Genomic DNA, 17,617 nt, shown 5'->3' with positions numbered 1-17,617 from the left:
GGGGCAATGGAAGGGATGACAGGTGGAGACTGTAACTGCTCTCCAATAACAACACACACACACACACACACACACACACACACACACACACACACACACACACCATGGAAGAGGCATGCAATTTGGAAATACAGGCAACTCCTCATTTGCACAAGGGTTGCATTCCAGCTCATTGTGCGCATTGGCAAAGCGCACATAAGCCCACCCAGGGTCAAAAACTGTGGACATCAGCAGTTGCATGCCAATCAAACGCATGAAAAATTATCACCGCCTGTACTTCTTGATCCAGCATTGTCAATTGAAGCCCAAGTGGCCTTGGTAGGTCAATGCATCTTTTACCAGATTTAGTTGGTCAACCCACTCTTGGACAGGGATAGTCTTGCTACAGTGAAGCAAACTCTATTAACCACCTGGATTACACTGGATTAGTGTCATACTTTATATATGGTGAAATGAATGACTCAGAAGCTTTAACACTTTGTCAGTGAGTGCTGTTCATATTACATCTATTTTGAAATTATTAAATTGGGTGCTTATTTGCTTCCAAACACAAATTTACTTTAAAACACTAAAAGCCTTGGAACCCTTATACATAAAGGAAAACTTCTTCCCATGCCAGCCTGCTCTGATGTTGAGATCTTTTGTAGATGCCCTTGTCTATGTAGATGCCCTTGTCTATGGAGCTCTGTTATGTAGTCAGACGGGACAGCACCTTTTTGGTGATAGTATCCTGACTCCGGAATAAGACATTTCCATTTGTCCAGGCATTCTGGTGGTGCCTTATTTGGAACTGCCTTCTCTGCTCCCTGGTATTAAGCTGTTAACCAGCCTTTTATCTTCCTGTTTATTGTGGGGTTTTATACTGTTGCATGCATATACTATGTGAATAGTTGCAGTAGTAAGATTTCTATACTACTGATAAACTAAGTCCTCTGCGCAGTTTACATACTTACTTTTAGAATAAAACGCACAATTCAACTGTTTATTTATTTTATTTAAAACAAAAACAAAAATCCAAATCCTGTACATACCAAAAAGAGTTTTAATGTAAGCACAAATGCAAACAGCATAAAAACCAAAAGGGGTAAAATAAAATTAAGTGCCAGAATGTAAAAAGCGCGCGCACACACACACACACACACACACATATATATATATCAATCTCCCTAGAATCATCTGATGAAGGGTTGTTAAGAACTATTTTAAGTGAACAAACAAAAATTAGCTTCCAAATCTGTCTCACATTCTACCTGTTTTCTTGTTACAGGTAGTAGCTGTGTTGGTCCGACACAGTTGAAACAAATTTTTTAAAATCCTTCCAGTAGCACCTTAGAGACCAACTAAGTTTGTCATTGGTATGAGCTTTCGTGTGCATGCACACTTAATATCCTTTGTCTTCCACCACCAGCTGGGAAAGCAGCTTTTTGGAAACCCCCTTTTTCATCTTTTGAGGGAATGAGTACAGTAAACCTGCAACTTACGTGGGGACTACGCTCTGGGGAATGTGCCAAAGCCAAAATCACGTATAGTCAAAACACACTGGGTTCAATGGCAGGTGGGCTTGCCAAGGTCATTTTCCTCAGAACCCCTCCCCCTTTTATTTTATTTTTTTGCCACATATACAAAACTGAATGCACACAAGCTAAATGTGCGTAAATTGTGGGCTTACTGTAAAACAGTACAGGTGTTATTCAACTACTTAGTCATGCCCAATAACTTAGCGGATTTTTATTACACTATACATTCCTTTCAGTTTTCTAATGTTGTACCCCTTAAAAGTATGGCTAGTTCAAGGTTACACACAGTTTTGCAAATACATTGCCAGAGAAACGCAAAATCAGCATCAAATGTCTATTTGGGGAAAATATACTGGCCTGTACTTATACCACATAGTTAATGGCAGCTGAAAGGCCTTGAAAACTTCCAGAGAAGATAATCCCAACAGAAATTATCGGAGGCCTTTCCCTCAGTCCTTTAGTTCAATTGCATTAGTAACAATTCATTCTGTTAAACTTGTACAAACTCTCAACATGGATGCATATTTAAAGTGGTTTAATGCTTACTTGTAAGGGTCACTGAGCTTATCTGGCAATTCTGTCACAGTTTCCAGCTCTGCTGCAATGATAATGTAACTTCGCCTGAGAACGACTTCTATAGGAAGCCCCACAGCTATCCTCAATAGCCTCTTTTCAAAAGCAGCAAAAGATACAAATGACTTCTTCCAGATAAACAGCACCACACTCCTCGGAATACAGATACTCTGGAAACCGAGGCTGATGCATCCAAAACCTACATCACTGTGAAAGATCACGTACAATCATTTGCCCACCAAGAACACAATCTAGGCATAGCCTCAGCCTCAAAAGACTTAGCTGAACTGACACCCACCCCACCCCGTTTCCTGAATCCAAAAGACCATATGTGATAGCTGCTTCAACAAACCAGCCTGCACTTTAGAAACCACCATAAATTCAAACAATTTATGTTTGCAATCTGATGCACTCCTTAGTCCATCTGCATGATAACTCACAGCATCCCAGTAAATTATCATGGCTAAACCGGGATTAGAACATTCTAATCCTGTTTTAACATTATGATAAATCTCTTTACGCAGCAGCTGATCTAGCTGCAGTCTACTTCTCCGGGTGTCTCCTATGACAGTGCTTGATTCTGAGAGATTTGACTGACCACGATGATTTTATAGTGTTGCACCCGAGCCCTTCCTGCTGTGAACACAGTGGGGATTCCAATACAGTGGTACCTTGGTTGTCAAACTTAATCCATTCTGGGAGTCCGTTCCTCCTGGAACCATTCAAAAACCAAAGCGGGGCTTCCGATTGGCTGCAGGAGCTTCTTACACTCAATCGGAAGCCGGGGAAGCCGTGTTGGACGTCCGGCTTCCAAAGAAACATTTGCAAATTCGGGAGCCGATTTGTTTGGAAGCCAAGCCGTTCAACAACCAAGGTACCACTGTACACAGTTAGTCTTAAACTTGGCTATAACAGGCAAAGGCTTGGGATATATGCCACTACGCACTTTAGCCAGACCCAAGAGACCCAACTAAATACAAAGTAAGGCATAATTAGCTGCATGATAAAGTCTGAAATCCTAGAAGAGATTTCAGCTGAGAATGAGGTTTGCATTTTTTTTGTCTGAGTAGGCAAGGGACTAGCTCAGGGGTCCCCAAACTAAGGTCCGGGGGCCAGATGCGTCCTAATCGCCTTCTAAATCTGGCCCGCGGACGGTCCGGGAATCATCATGTTTTTACATGAGTAGAATGTGTCCTTGTATTTAAAATGCATCTCTGGGTTATTTGTGGGGCATAGGAATTCGTTCATTTTTTTTTTCAAAATATAGTCCGGCCCCCCACAAGGTCTGAGGGACAGTGGACCAGCCCCCTGCTGAAAAAGTTTGCTGACCCCTGGACTAGCTTTAGCCAACCTCTGTTGATCTTGCTACTCCACTAACTGCTGCCAAGACAGCAGGAGCTAGAGCAGGCATCCCCAAACTTCGACCCTCCAGATGTTTTGGCCTACAACTCCAATGATCCCTAGCTAACAGGACCAGTGGTCAGGGATGATTGGAATTGTAGTCCAAAACATCTGGAGGGCCGAAGTTTGGGGATGCCTGAGCTAGAGCTAGCTCAGTGAGTCAACATACCGCAGGATAAAGGTTTGGAAACAAGATCTTTCAGCCAGCAGAGGTACTAAGATGGGGGTCTTAACAGAAAAGTTGAGTCTTGGGGGTGAAAGGAAATATATTAAGGTACTACTTGGGTGGTAACAAAAAGAAGAGCAGCAAAATATGTTTCCTCCAGTGATAATAAAGGACCAACATGCAGACCAATCTATCCCCTTCGGCACCAGAATTACCATCATGCTGTACAGCCTTCATGGCATTTAATATTTAAACAGGCCAATAAATATTTCAGGACACAGCCATCCCAATAAGAACTCTATTAGGATAAAAGCATACACTAATACTGGAAGGCCACGACCGCATCTTGTCCAATGCCCCCTCCTTTCTGAAGCCTCCACTGGGTACCTGAGAAATCCAAGAGTTTGTGATTGTTGCAGCTCCCCAAACGTTAGGTTCATTTTTAATAAAATGAAATCTTGAATGCAGCCTTCTGTGCCAGATTACCAACCACTTAACCCAGAGGCAAGTCCGTTGACCAGCCCCAACAATTTCTCTTCCTACACTGTGTTATTTGTTGTTTACCTGACAGTAACTCTCTCGCTCTGCAAGATAACATTTGTGAAAAGCTTTCTGACAAAAGATGCTACATGCTTCCTATTAGTAAGAGCCTATTTTCTTTATGTCTTTTGCATAACTGGTTTTATTTTATAGCACTGGCATACTACTCCTTTCATTCTAGAATTTCAAGGGAGTGAGCTAGTTTAGTAAATCAAGTTAGCTACTGAAACACTCTCTGCTTCCTTCACTTCAAAATGGGTGATTTTAGAAAAACAGATTTCTGACTAGGGTGAGGCAGAAGACAACTTATTTATTTAATGTATGTATATCACATTCTTTCAGATCAGTGTTTAAGCATCACAGTAACCCTCTAATGTAGTTATTACGGAGGGTGGAATTAGACACTACATGGGGCTGCCAGCAAAAATGTCCTGTTTTAGTATCAAGGTTAAAGGTAATGAGACTACCTGAGCATTCATTACAAGCCAGTTGCTAGAAGAAGTCTGTCCATTTGTTATTCTGCATGTCCTTTTCCAAACTCAGAAGAGAAACACCACATTTTCCTTTCCTTTTCTAAAAACTGCAAGATCAATTAAATGAATTATATGCCCTAGCAGTAACTGTACTCCAGGCATACTAAAACCCAAACTGGTAAGGGTTTCTGTATTGGTAGACCTCATGGTTGGAAGTGATTAGAAGTAAAAGGCTCCAATTCAAATTAGACTTCATGCGCCCTGGATTTGAGATTGGGAGAAATGTTGAACAGGCCTTGAGAGTTTACAGCTCCTTCCTCAAACACCAAATAAACTGAGAGACCCTGAACTCAAACAAACACAAGGTCCTTAAGCGAACACAGCAACCCCCCCCCCCCTCAATGGAGAGATGGGAGGGGACAGAAGGGTTGGTGTCCAAACATTCCTTTTCCATTTCCAATATAAAATTACAGGGAGGTTTTAAAACTTTGTTTAATACATTAATGTGCTGTCCTTTCACATCACAGAACAGTTCATATAAAAACAAATGAAAACAATATAAAACCAGCAACAGCTACAGAGAGAGAGAACAAAACAAGAGCCTACCCAACCTAATGCCTTCTACTGTAGTTCATTTCATAGCCAAAGACTCTAATCCTTGAGGCCAATGTTTTTTCATTCAAGCAAGAAATGTAGCACAGAAATCATGGAGGCTCCTACTGAAAGAAGCAGGTACATGGGTCCCAATCTATGAAGAACTTGGATGCTAATTAAAACCCAGTGTGGCAATGCTAATGATTATGTCTCCAAAGCACAGCATTCTGCAGCAGCTGAAACATAAGAGACATCTTTAAGGGAAGTCCCATGCATTTCACTAATATTATCTGAAGAGGCCCCTATGCCATTGTGACTGGATATTGGGGGCTTTTCTGTGAGCAATGACGCATTACCCTCTCAGCCTATGCACTGATTGTTCACGAAAAACTGGAGCACAAGAGGGAGATCCAAGTGGCCAAAGTTATCAGAACAAAGCGCATTATTTGGGGTAATATACAGGAACAGAAAGGAACAGACTTTGTGCAAGGCAGGGATAAAGGGGGTTGCTATGGATGCTGCAGGCAGGTCTCGAGAAGGCTGAACAGGAACTGAAGATGTCTGAAGAAGCTGGGAAGTCAGATAAAGCTATAGATCTGATATGATGCAGCAGCCAGAATTCGGAGTATCAGTGAATAGGAAAACTGAGTATTTACTGGGTTTTATATACGTGTATATATATATTTCTGCAATACACATATTGCAATGATGAATTACCTGTAATCACAATCTCATACTAGACAGGTAGCTGGAAAAATTAACAAATTAGGTGTATATGAAGATCTCCTTACAGATGAATATGCTGAAGCAATTTGATCACACCTTCAAACAAATTATTCATATGTGCAATATGTCACACATACACATCTAAAAAATGATCTAATATGCCATTTCTCTCTCTCCTTAGTGCAAGAATAAATAACACAATTCAGAGGAAACACGTTTTTCTTTACCTGGCTTATGAATGTCAAGCACTCTACTGTTTCTCTGAAGCAGCTTCCAGAATGATAACGAACTTGGAAGTTACTCATTCAACAATACATTATATGTGTATCACCAATTCCTTTCTAAAGTTCTTGCCTGGCACAATCGTCGTATGGAAAGATGTGTGACACCTTAAAGTAACCCTGTACAGCAAAGAATTTCTCATTCTGTTCAAATAAATACAATTCATATCCAGATATTGGATGGCATTTCACAGCTTAATCACTAGCTTTTCCTTTCTGATTCACTGCCTAGGTAAAGGTTATTGGCCGAGGGAGCCAGCATACAGCTTCCGGGTCATGTGGCCAGCATGACTAAGCCGCTTCTGGTGAACAAGAACAGCACACGGAAACGGCATTTACCTTCCCGCTGGAGCGGTACCTATTTATCTACTTGCACTTTGACGTGCTTTCGAACTGCTAGGTTGGCAGGAGCTGGGACTGAGCAACGGGAGCTCACCCCGTCACGGGGATTTGAACCGCCAACCTTCTGATCGCCAAGCCCTTGGCTCTGTGGTTTAACCCACAGCGCCACCCGCATCCCCAGGATCACTGCCTACAGTTCTATTAAATAACAAAAGCATACCTAATTTTTCAGACAACCATCTCACTCAGGTTATTCCTCAGGGTCCTCCCAACTCAAGCCTCTTGTTGAATTCTTTTTTGCCAGATGTGCATATAATTTCTATTGGAGCAAAGTAATTCTAGTCCTCGCATCAGAGCTGCACGATTTCTGCACTGGGCTTTAGTTTACAAAAGGACTAATAGGCTTCCTTATCTATGGGGAAGAAAACAAAAATAAATTGCTGTTGCACTGTCTTCACCTATCATCTAGCTATAGCTCTTATCTCTTTAGCACATCAGTACCTAACACTCTGAGAATTCTAAGACTCTCAAGAAAGATTCATTCTCTCACACACAAAATCAGAAACATTTCATTCCAGCACAAGCAGTGAGGAAAACTCAGTATGATTTTCAAAAACAGTACCATTGTCTGCATTCTGGGGCCATTTTCCTTCCCATCATCTGCATCACATCAACCTCAACAACTGCTCTATGCTTTTTGACTGCCTGTTGCCAATAAAAAGAAAAAGAACAGCACTGTGTGCTGAGAAACACACTCCCCTGGCTTTTCTGGTCCTCTACTCTTGAGGGTTTGGAAGATGGTCTTCTATATGTAGCCTTCTTCCCAGTTTGTACCTTAAACCCCCAAATCAGAGAGTTAAATCTTCACCCCTAACTTCCCATTCTCCCAGGGTTTCTTCAGACATTAACTCCTACAGGGTAAGCACTTCTGCTTAAGAACTTGCATGCAAGCTACATGCCAACTGTTCCACGCAATAATCACACATGCATTTATTTTGCTACATTTCCAATTCTGGAAAGCCACAGCCAATAGTGGAATCACATATGGTATTATTTATGTAGTTTGCACGCAATTTCTCACATGTCACTGCTGACCACATAGAACAGCTGTGATGTTTGAAGCAGTCCTAAACAGTGTCGATGTGGAAACAGATTTGATATGCTATGATTTGATATACTGTATGTTGGGTTTTTTTTACCTTCTGCTTCTTATTGTACTAAATCTTAAAAGAGGTAAAGATAAACATGTACAGTACACACACACACACACACACACACACACACACACACACACATGAAAAACACACACTTTATGCACATTAGTCATTTAAATTGGACTAAATAGCCACATCTGTGCCATTGATACTCATTAGGAAATTGTCATGGACCTACTGAAATGCAGGGAACAGTTTAGAAGGATTGCAAGCCTAATACAACATATATTTTTATATATGGCAAGCAAGCTGTTTTCCATGTGTGCATACAAGTATTCATGCAGGCACATGAAAATTCCCTCTGTGCACAGTGTTAGAAATTAGCACAGTTTAAAAACTTTTCTCTTAGTCCATAGTTAATACAATTTCCATTTCCACTGTGTTTGTTTCTCCTTATTGCATACTGGGACAAGTGAATTGTTGTAAGAGCAAGCTAAAATCAAGCAATGTAGTTGAGATCATAGAATCATAGCATTGGAAGGGACCCTGAAGGTCATCTGGTCCAACCCCCTGGAGAACAGAAATTCCATTGTGGCGACCGTAACCTGGATTTAAGGTGTCGTTTAGCACCTAGCTTATAAATCTGGGTTTCTAACACTGTGGACTGTGGAGACCTGGCTTTCTGATGAGCATTCAGGGGAGCAACCACAGTTGTGTAGACCAGAAGAATGCTCTTTGAGGACTTGGACTATGGATGGTACAACAAAGAGGGAATAATTGGGTCTCCATGTACTGCTACGCTACTGAGCTATGCATATCACATTCATGTTGTTGTCCCTGCTCACATAGATCCAATATTTATATAAATACTTTAGCAGTGCAAGATAACTCAACAGGGGCGGGATTACTGCACTACTAATGCTATGTTGTTGATATTATTTGTTGTTAGCCGCCCTGAGCCCGGTCTTGACTGGGAAGGGCGGGGTATAAATAAAAATTATTATTATTATTATTATTATTATTATGTGTGATTATGGCTTCAGTAAATTTTCGAGGACAACATATATAGGCGCAATAGCACTCTCACACAATGCTAATATTAAAATCACCTCTCTCTTTTCTGGTAGAGTCTTTGTACTGATTCTGCCATTCTTCCCCTACATCTCTTTCAAGTTCCCATTAACTGCGCCAATGTTTTTCCTCTCCTCTTCACATCAGAATTACCTTGCTTCTAACTGGTTATGCGGTCATTCCCTTTACTCCCTTCTCCCACTCTCACCTTTGAATCTACATAGGTGCATCGCTGCTGCATACAAAATGAGACCTGAATCCATATTCCAGTTCCTTTTCCTTAGATTATGTGCTACCTCTATATTAAGAAGCTGCCACCCAGACTCTGAGGAAAGGGCACCTTACAGCTGACAGATTTTTTTAACCCAATTTATTCTTATTTACCTGTGTTATGTCCAGTTTTGATGCAAGTTAGGAGAATGGAAAGTGCTAAGAATTGTACTGTTTGATGTAGAAGGTGTGGTGATTAGAAACCAAAGCAAAACTGGCTAAAACAATGGTTCAGTCTACAAGCAAAACAATAACAGGGGCTGTATAATAATTACATAAACCTTAGTTGATTACCGTAGTTTTGTGAGTTTAAGTCAATTAATTAATTCTGCACGTGAGAAAAACAACAGGTCTAAAAAAAAAGGGCATTTGTTTTTAGACGATGTGTCACAGCAGACATCATAATAGATGAGGGATTTGCCTCTTTTAAAATGGTTATTACCTGCAGTTTTCATAAGCAATGCTATTAAAAATATTTTAAAATGCTTTAAAATCTGCTTACCCATCAAGAGAACCTTTAGAGTTGATTAAAACATTTTAACTGAATTGTAAATAACTAAATAGACTCACTAAACCCTCTAAGTGCCCCAAAATTCCAACAAAAATAAAGTCAACCAAAGGTTGTTGCTGCAGACCAATGTGAATTAGCTTAAAATCCATATGTGAAGACTATGGTCTCTAAAGCAGAATCTTGTTAGTCATCATAGAATTAAAAAAAAACACTCTCACTATCAATCCGCAATAGATTACTGATCTTGACTTAACATGCTTCCTAATGTGATTTGTCAGAAACACTGGAAAGGACTTGGCATTCCATAAAATAAACAAAGACTTTAAAATAAAAAAAGTGCACTGAACACACATGCATGTGCACAAACTTACTCCCAAGCATGCCTCACATCCCGCCCTGCACAGCATCAGGTTGTGGCAGATATTGAAGGAAACAACCAAAGAATTGTAGAGTTGGAAGGAAATACAAGAGTTATCTATTCCAACCCTCTGCAGTGCAGAAATATTTTGCCCAGTGTGGGGCTCAAACCCACAACCCTGAGGTTAAGAGTCTCATGCTCCATCACCTGAGCTACAGAAACCAATTGTTGTGAAGCACTTAATAAGTTTCTGGGTACGGTTTCCCCAACGCTGTGCTAGCTGAGGCCGATGGGATTTGTAGTCCATAACATTTTGCAGGCACCAGTCTGGGGAAGGTTGGTGTCACCTTTTTATTGCAGACTAAACCAGAGCCTTCCTATACACTCTCTAGCTTTTAAATAACTAATGCTGTATTCTGTGGCTACCGTATAATGGATTCTTTTGCAAGTTAAGAGGAATTATTATTTCAGGTTGGAGTAGAGCAAGTCAGTGTTCTCTAGTCTAGCTGATACAGCAAAGCCTAACCAAGCCAAGGAAGAGAATAAGTAAGCCAGAACTAATAACTCAGCTGACAGAGTCCATTCTCTCTGCAGACATGACACCAGCAAGATCAACCGGGGTAGGGTCATTATGCACTTTAAAGAGAACCCAGAGAAAGGAAAAACAATTAAACAATTGCTCGTGGCAGGGTTAGAAAACCCCGAATTCCCACACCAGGGAATGTTTGACCCTGCAATAACAACTCATAACGTGCAACTAGCTCATACAGACTGGGAAGTAATTCTGCACTCCTACTGCAGCTCCTGTCATCTTGCGTGAGCATCATGACTTGGGTGTATATGGCTTGGCTAGAAAACCACAGCATCCCTCAGGGTAGCAGTGGGAATCTTTTACCAAAGTAAAAGATGTGGGAGGTGCAGGGGGGTCAGCAAACTTTTTCAGCAGGGGGGGGCGTGGTCCACTGTTCCTCATACCTTGTGGGGGGCCGGACAATATTTGGGGGGGGGGAAATGAACAAATTCCTATGGCCCACAAATAACCCAGAGATGCATTTTAAATAAAAAGCACACATTCTACTCATGTAAAAACACCAGGCAGGCACCACAAATAACCTGAGATGCATTTTAAATACAGGGGACACATTCTACTCATGTAAAAACACGCTGATTCCCCAGACTGTTCGCGGGCCGGATTTAGAAGGTGATTGGGCTGGATCCAGCCCCCAGGCCTTAGTTTGCCTACCCATGCTATAGTGGCTTTGCTGAAGAAATTTGGATGGATGTGTTTTGGGGGGGAAAGGGGCTGTGTTTGACAAACAGAAAAGGGGGTGCTTTTCCAAGCACAGGTTTACATTCTATGATTTTACTCCCATTCGGTCAGAATACTTGGTATTAACAAAGAGTTCAGCATCTTGAAGAACTCTGCATCCATTTTAAATAGCAGCTTCTGGGAATGTCAATGCAAATATTATGCTTGAAAGGGTGCATTCAATGTATGGTAACACCTCAGAAACTGCGGGGGCAGAGTTATAATTCCACACTTCTTAATTTACAGAATCAACAAAAGTCAACTTGACTTAAGACAATTTGGGTGACCTTGGCACATACTTTTTCTTTTTTTAAGATCAAAATATATTGACGCAATCAGGCAAATAGAAAGAAATGGCAAAAAAAGCATAGAAGCTGGAGAGGAAGACGGAAGCAGAGGACAGCAGATCAACTCCCTATTGGTCAGAAATGCCCACAAATACATATCATGTCCTCCAATTACTTTTCTCACAAGCAGGCCAGGCTTTCCAATTAGAAGATGCACAGTATTAATTCACTGTAATCTCAGCCGTCATGAAGAACTCGTGCTTTTATCTGTATAGCCAGAAGATGCGCTTCCACAGGGAGCCATCATGTGCCTTTATCTGTAAATGACTCTGGCCAACTCTCCACAGTCCATTAAGCTAATAAATCATGTTGGGACCTCTTCTTCGAAGGATATCGAACCAATACTTTGCATGTTTGCAACAGTATTAATCCAATGACTGCAACAGACTTTCCAGCGAAACAGCCAGAAATAGAACCCTGATCTACCAAGCCCCAGTCCTGAGCTCTATCTTTCTAAACTACCTTATTTCCACAACTAGAAATCTATTAAATTGCTACGGCTTATTCTTGGGACACAGGTTTGAGCAAATGGCACTGGTGTATCAGATTCCCCTTTATACCGTACAACTTCCCAGCTTAGGCTCATTAAAAGCAGCTCCCGATTTCCTGAGTCTATGGAGCAATAAAGGGCATAAAACAATCTGTCCAGATCCAGACCAGTTTAAAATCCCCAGTAAGGAGGGATTTCAAAGATTCCCTCTAGGATCTGGCATGCCTAGGCCACCTGTAAGTAGTTTTCTTCAAGCTGCAATTAACAGGTTTTAATATATCCCTACATTTCAGGCAAGGGTGCTATTGTTCATTTCCTCTTAGAAAAGTGGCCTGCAGGTATGGGTTTTTCCCAGCAGCACCAGCATGCCTTTCTTACACTTCTCCCAAATCAGCTGGATTGTTTGAATTTAAGTTATTAAGTCAATCGCCTGCACTTAACCACAATATCTAAACATTTCTAAAAGATGAAGTCAAAGTACGTAGTATGATCATTAGGAAGATCTAGTGTGACAGGAAGAAAAAAAGGGGGGGCAATGTTGTCTACACAAGGGAGCCCTGTAGCACATGGAATAGATATAAACCCAGATGGTTCAAAACAATGCATGCCACATGCTATAGCACCAATTAACTTTTAGCAAAACCCTATGCCATGCCAGGGACCATTGGTAAAGTCGACTGAAGGTCAAACTCAGACAATGAGATGATTTGACAGTGACAATCTTTACTGAGAAGGAAGTAGATTAGTATGAATTCTGCCATCAAAACAAGGGAGGAAAATGAAACTGCATCAGGAAAGGCCTTATTTCAAGTGTACATGATAACCCATAAAGGGTGAATTATAACACAGGAAAGTGCTTGAGAGTGTTAGCAGATGAAAGAATAAGAAGAACATGTAATACATTACTTGTAGTGTGGGCCGGCAGAGAATGAGAATAATCCTGCAACATATTGCAAGGGGAGGAGCAGCAGCTGTCTTGAATGTGCGCATTTTAAGTACAGTATAAACAAAGGATATAATTTCATATAGGAGAATGCTTATGGTTAGTACAAGGTAACCATCACCCTTGCAACTGTCCCCATTCTACATATAGCACCCACCCTTATCCCATTGTAAGGCTAACAAAGATGCATTCACTGGCCTGGCTACGACTGTAGGGTGAGCAGGGGAAGATCAGGGCAAGGGAGAAGATGGAGGGATGGTAAGCACACACAGCCTCTAATGAATCAGAGCACTGCCAAGCAGAACGCTGCTCAGATTTAAATCTAATCTCCATTTAAGGAACTCCTGCATTCGTGCTTTTATAAAAAGCAGGCTGGGATTGCAGTGTCTGGCTACAGTTGTTTTGTCATAGACTGGCGTGGGGCCTGGCAAGGAATGGGTTATAATGGAGGGGGAAGCAAGGGAGGGGGGGAGAGAATGGTTGGAAAATATGAAGCAGCTGCTGGTTCGTTTTTCAAAAAAAAAACACCCCCAAAAAACGAGCAAGTCTGAAATCCATAAAACCAACACCTCTCCGAGTTCTGGGCACAGTGGAGCTAGTTGAGCACATGCCAACATAAACGGTGCTAGCTGGGCCCCCCCCCCTACCCCAAGAATGGGGGTGGAGAGCTGGGGGGCGGGTGCTGCTGACAGAAGGGAGTCAAATCATTTCAGAGGGCTTACAAAATGGAGACAAATAATCCTTCAAGGAGATCCTGAACTTCCAGAAAAGAGAAATGCCAGCTGCCCTACCCTCTCGAATGCTACTACCTCTCTTCCCCACCAGGAAGGGCAAAAGTGCCACTCCCCAGCTTGCGGCTCATTCATAGCTTTGAAAGGAGCAGCTCTCCTCCTTCTGCTTTTAATTACAGTGAGCATCCCCTCCCCCTACCTAAAGAGTAGGAACTGTAAGCAGGCTGTAAGCCCAGGTGAAAGACTCCATTTCTCCAAGCAGGAGGGGAGGGGGAGCAGACAATGGAATGAGTGATTCATTGCACAGGAACACACTCCACAACGGGCTACTGCCACATGGGCTTGCTGAACAGCTTTAAAGGGGCAGCACACCCTTTCCCCGTTCTCCTGGAAGCTCAGTACCTACCCCCTCTTTCTCATCTCTGATTGGAAACAGATACTGAATAAAACGCCAGCAAGGCACTAGGCTGTCCAAGAAAAAAAGGGAGGGCTTTTTTTGTTCTCCAGACGCTAGTAATTTCAAAGTATAGCCAAAAAAAGGAAACTCCTTTAACATATATAATTCCCTCTCTCTCCACTTTCCATTTCATCTGCAGGACTATCTGGACTGAGTTCAGGCTAAATTCACCTGAATGAGGCCTAAGGAACAAATCTGGGGCACTTTTGTGACAAAGGTTTCACACATAATTAGATACACGGGGCTCTTATTTTTAAAGCATTCCAACCAACAAATGCTATTTTAGTACCAGCTTCAGTTCTCTGCATCTATTTTAATGGTACTTCACTGATGAAGTGTACTTATACATTAACACACTGTAAATGCAGAAATACAAATTAAAATTGTCAGTTTGGAGTGCATGTGGCAGATTCTGTAACACTTCCTTACTGTCTCTCAATCCAGTCTTAATATGACCATATTGTACAGGAGTGAACCAAGAGGCACTCACTCCATCCCCTCCCACTGGAACACACATCCCCAGAAGAGACTGTTTTTTTTATACCAGCCGTAGTACACCACTAGTGTGTTGTGCAAATGGTACTATTCTCTTTTTTTAAAAAAAAAAAAAGTATCTGAACATCTTTGAACACAGAAGCACTATCCCATTCACCAAAGTAATTAAAGCAACTAATATGGTTAGAGCAACTAATTTGGTTCTTGCTCATGTAAACATACTCTGAAAAGAGCCAATATAGCTGGTGTCATAATACTGACCAAAAATACTTGTGTGCATGAGGTTCCAGCAACTGATGCATTCAAGAGACTCCAAAAGCAATTGATTTCACAAAGCCCCATTGAGACATGACTTGTGATCAGCAGTTCTGAACACAACAACCAAAGTCTGGATTACAAGAATGTGTGCACCTTCAGGAATTATTCCATAATAGCATGCCACCTTAAAGCCTCTTTGCAGCACAGTGCCCTCCAGTTGATTGGAACTACAAAGCCCATCAAATCTAGTCATCATGGACAGGGATGATGGGAGCTGTAGTCCAAAACATCTGGAGAGTATCATGTTGGGAAAAGCTGGCCTAAAGGTTAAAAAAAAAAAAAGCACAGAGGATGAACCAAGGAAGTAAATTCTCTCGCGCAGCCATGCTAACTCATTAAACCAAAACACTGCTTTCTTAATCTGGGATATCAGATAACCATTATATTTATTAGGTTGTTTGTGCAATTAAAGTATAAATATGGCACAAACGTTCAATAGCACATTGGAAATTATATATTGTATACTGGGTCCTAGACTCCCATTAGCCCCAGCCAGCATGGCCAATGCTCAGGGATGATGGGCGTTGAAGTCCAGCAATATGTGGAAGACTATAGGTTCCATGTTCCTGTTATGTACACTAAGGTTAGGGTCACAAAGCCAAGGCTAGTTAAGAATGGCCTTTCTTGAGTCTTAATATCAGCTACTACTTCCTTCTCTCTTTTCTCCAGGACAAACAGAACAGACTTTCCTCAGCCTATGCATGTGGGAGTCCTCTAAGCTTCCTTGATAAGCTTATAAGCCTTTTCACTTTCTATGCACATGACAAGAATATCAACATATGCCTATCTTTACTCCAGGATTTCTTGGACAGTTTTATATGTTAATCATGAGTTCAGACCTACGAAAAGCAGCCATACAAATGTAGAACCATACATAAACTGCACAATGCCTATGTATGGGGGTGGGGAAGCAAAACACACATTAAATAAACCAGGTATCATGTATGCCTAACAACACTTATTATATAAGATGATGAGCTATATTGAAAAGAAAAAAATCTAACCACAAAAATAATGAGAAAGCCTTTGGGTGATGTTCCTGGGCAGCCTCCCCAATGTGGTGTTGTCCAAATGTTTTAGACTACAACTCTCATCAGCCCTAGTCTCCATAATCATGCTGACTGGGGCTGATGGGAGTTGTAGTCCAAAATATCTGGAGTACAGCAGGTGGAGAAAGGCTGTCCTAGAGAATCCCTTGAAATTGTTATTTGTCCCAATACAAGTATCCTAGATTTTTTAAAAAGATTATAAATCCAGTAATGAGAGTCCGTAGTAGAGAGGAAGAGGTGCAATGGGCCCATGAATGGCTAGATATTCCTGCCTTTGAACCACTACGTAAAATCAATGCAAGTCTGAGGGCTGAAGAAGTCAAGCTGGTACTGTACCAGGCTTGAAGCAACCTCCTTCTGAGCCAGACATCTGGAATATAGTGCTCCCTGAAGTCGGTCGTGCATGAGCTCATCAAAGCTTAACAGAGATTTAATTTAAAATAACAGTGATGCACATATGTGTGATGTTACAAAAGTTACATGTCAAATGATGCAAGATTCCAAAGAATGTATCAAATTTGTATGATTAAAAGTTTTCTAAGATTTTGCCTTGGGAATATCCCCCCCAAAGGTACCCATCTCTGCATGGCACTGCAGGGCATTATATAACTGCAAACAGTAAAGAAGTCTGGCTCTAATGGTGTTGCTTCCTGACCTCCTCTGTTTACTGCCCCCCCCTTTGTTGAATTCTCTTAATTCCTATACTACCTTTCTACGTATGTCAACTTGGGAGATTTCCATGCTTTTTTGTAAAACAAAAAACAAAACCTCCTTCCCACTCGCCAAAGGCTCTAAATGACAAGCAGCATCAGATAACATCCCTTGCAGAGAAGGAAAAATGACTGCTCTTCAACACGGGGCAAATTCCCTGAGAAATCCTCACCTGCCTTCAGTGCCAATGCTGTTTCCTTGGGAAATGATAGGCAGCTGCCTTCCTGTATCTATGCCTAGCTGAAACATACCTCACAGCTTGGAGGCCATTCAGTTTAGACAAGACACCTGGGAAAATGGTTGGGGTGGGGGGTGTTTACCTTTGTTTGTCCCAGAGAAGTCATTAAAATGCAGGTTCAGCCAAACCTGGAAGAAGACCTGAATATGCCCCCCATTGCACCGCTGCTATGCAGGGGGTGGGGTGTTAAAGAGAAGGTAGATTTGATGAGTGAAACAGAATGAACCTCAAGGATCATACCACACTATGGCCACTACATACTGCTGCATATCATTAGTTGGTTCCCCGAGGAAACCTAAGCTGCTAAGAGCAAGAATGAACAAATGAATAAACAAACAAACAAAATACCCCAAATCTAATACTGTATTATTGATTCAAGAAAGGAACGCATGCCAGCATGGAAGCAATTCATTCTGAAAAGAAACTCAGAATCCAATCCTCTAGTAGCCTCATCCAAACTGCACCAGGACCCCAGGGAGAAGGAAGCCCCTCGTGCCATTGCAATTTGGTAGCAAAGCCCTCCGTACCTCTGCAGTCCCTCTCCCCCCCTCC

At 41.6% G+C, this 17,617-nt stretch overlaps 1 protein-coding gene across 24 annotated transcripts in view; it reads right to left on the bottom strand.

Moving 5' to 3' along the window:
- Positions 1-17,617, bottom strand: part of RBFOX2 (RNA binding fox-1 homolog 2) — a 184,913-nt gene that overhangs the window by 75,432 nt on the left and 91,864 nt on the right. The window contains exon 1 of one of the 24 annotated variants that reach the window (XM_088676705.1): positions 6,834-7,025. The exons of the other annotated variants lie outside the window; for them this stretch is intronic. The gene's annotated coding sequence lies outside the window, so the exon portion shown is untranslated. Of the gene's footprint in view, positions 1-6,833; positions 7,026-17,617 lie in introns of those variants that run through there. 24 annotated transcript variants of the gene reach the window in all.

This window comes from Zootoca vivipara, chromosome 9 (genome assembly GCF_965207765.1).
Source record: "Zootoca vivipara chromosome 9, rZooViv2.hap1.1, whole genome shotgun sequence".
Classification (NCBI taxonomy): Eukaryota; Metazoa; Chordata; class Lepidosauria; order Squamata; family Lacertidae; genus Zootoca; species Zootoca vivipara.
This window is presented reverse-complemented; position numbering and strand designations above follow the sequence as displayed.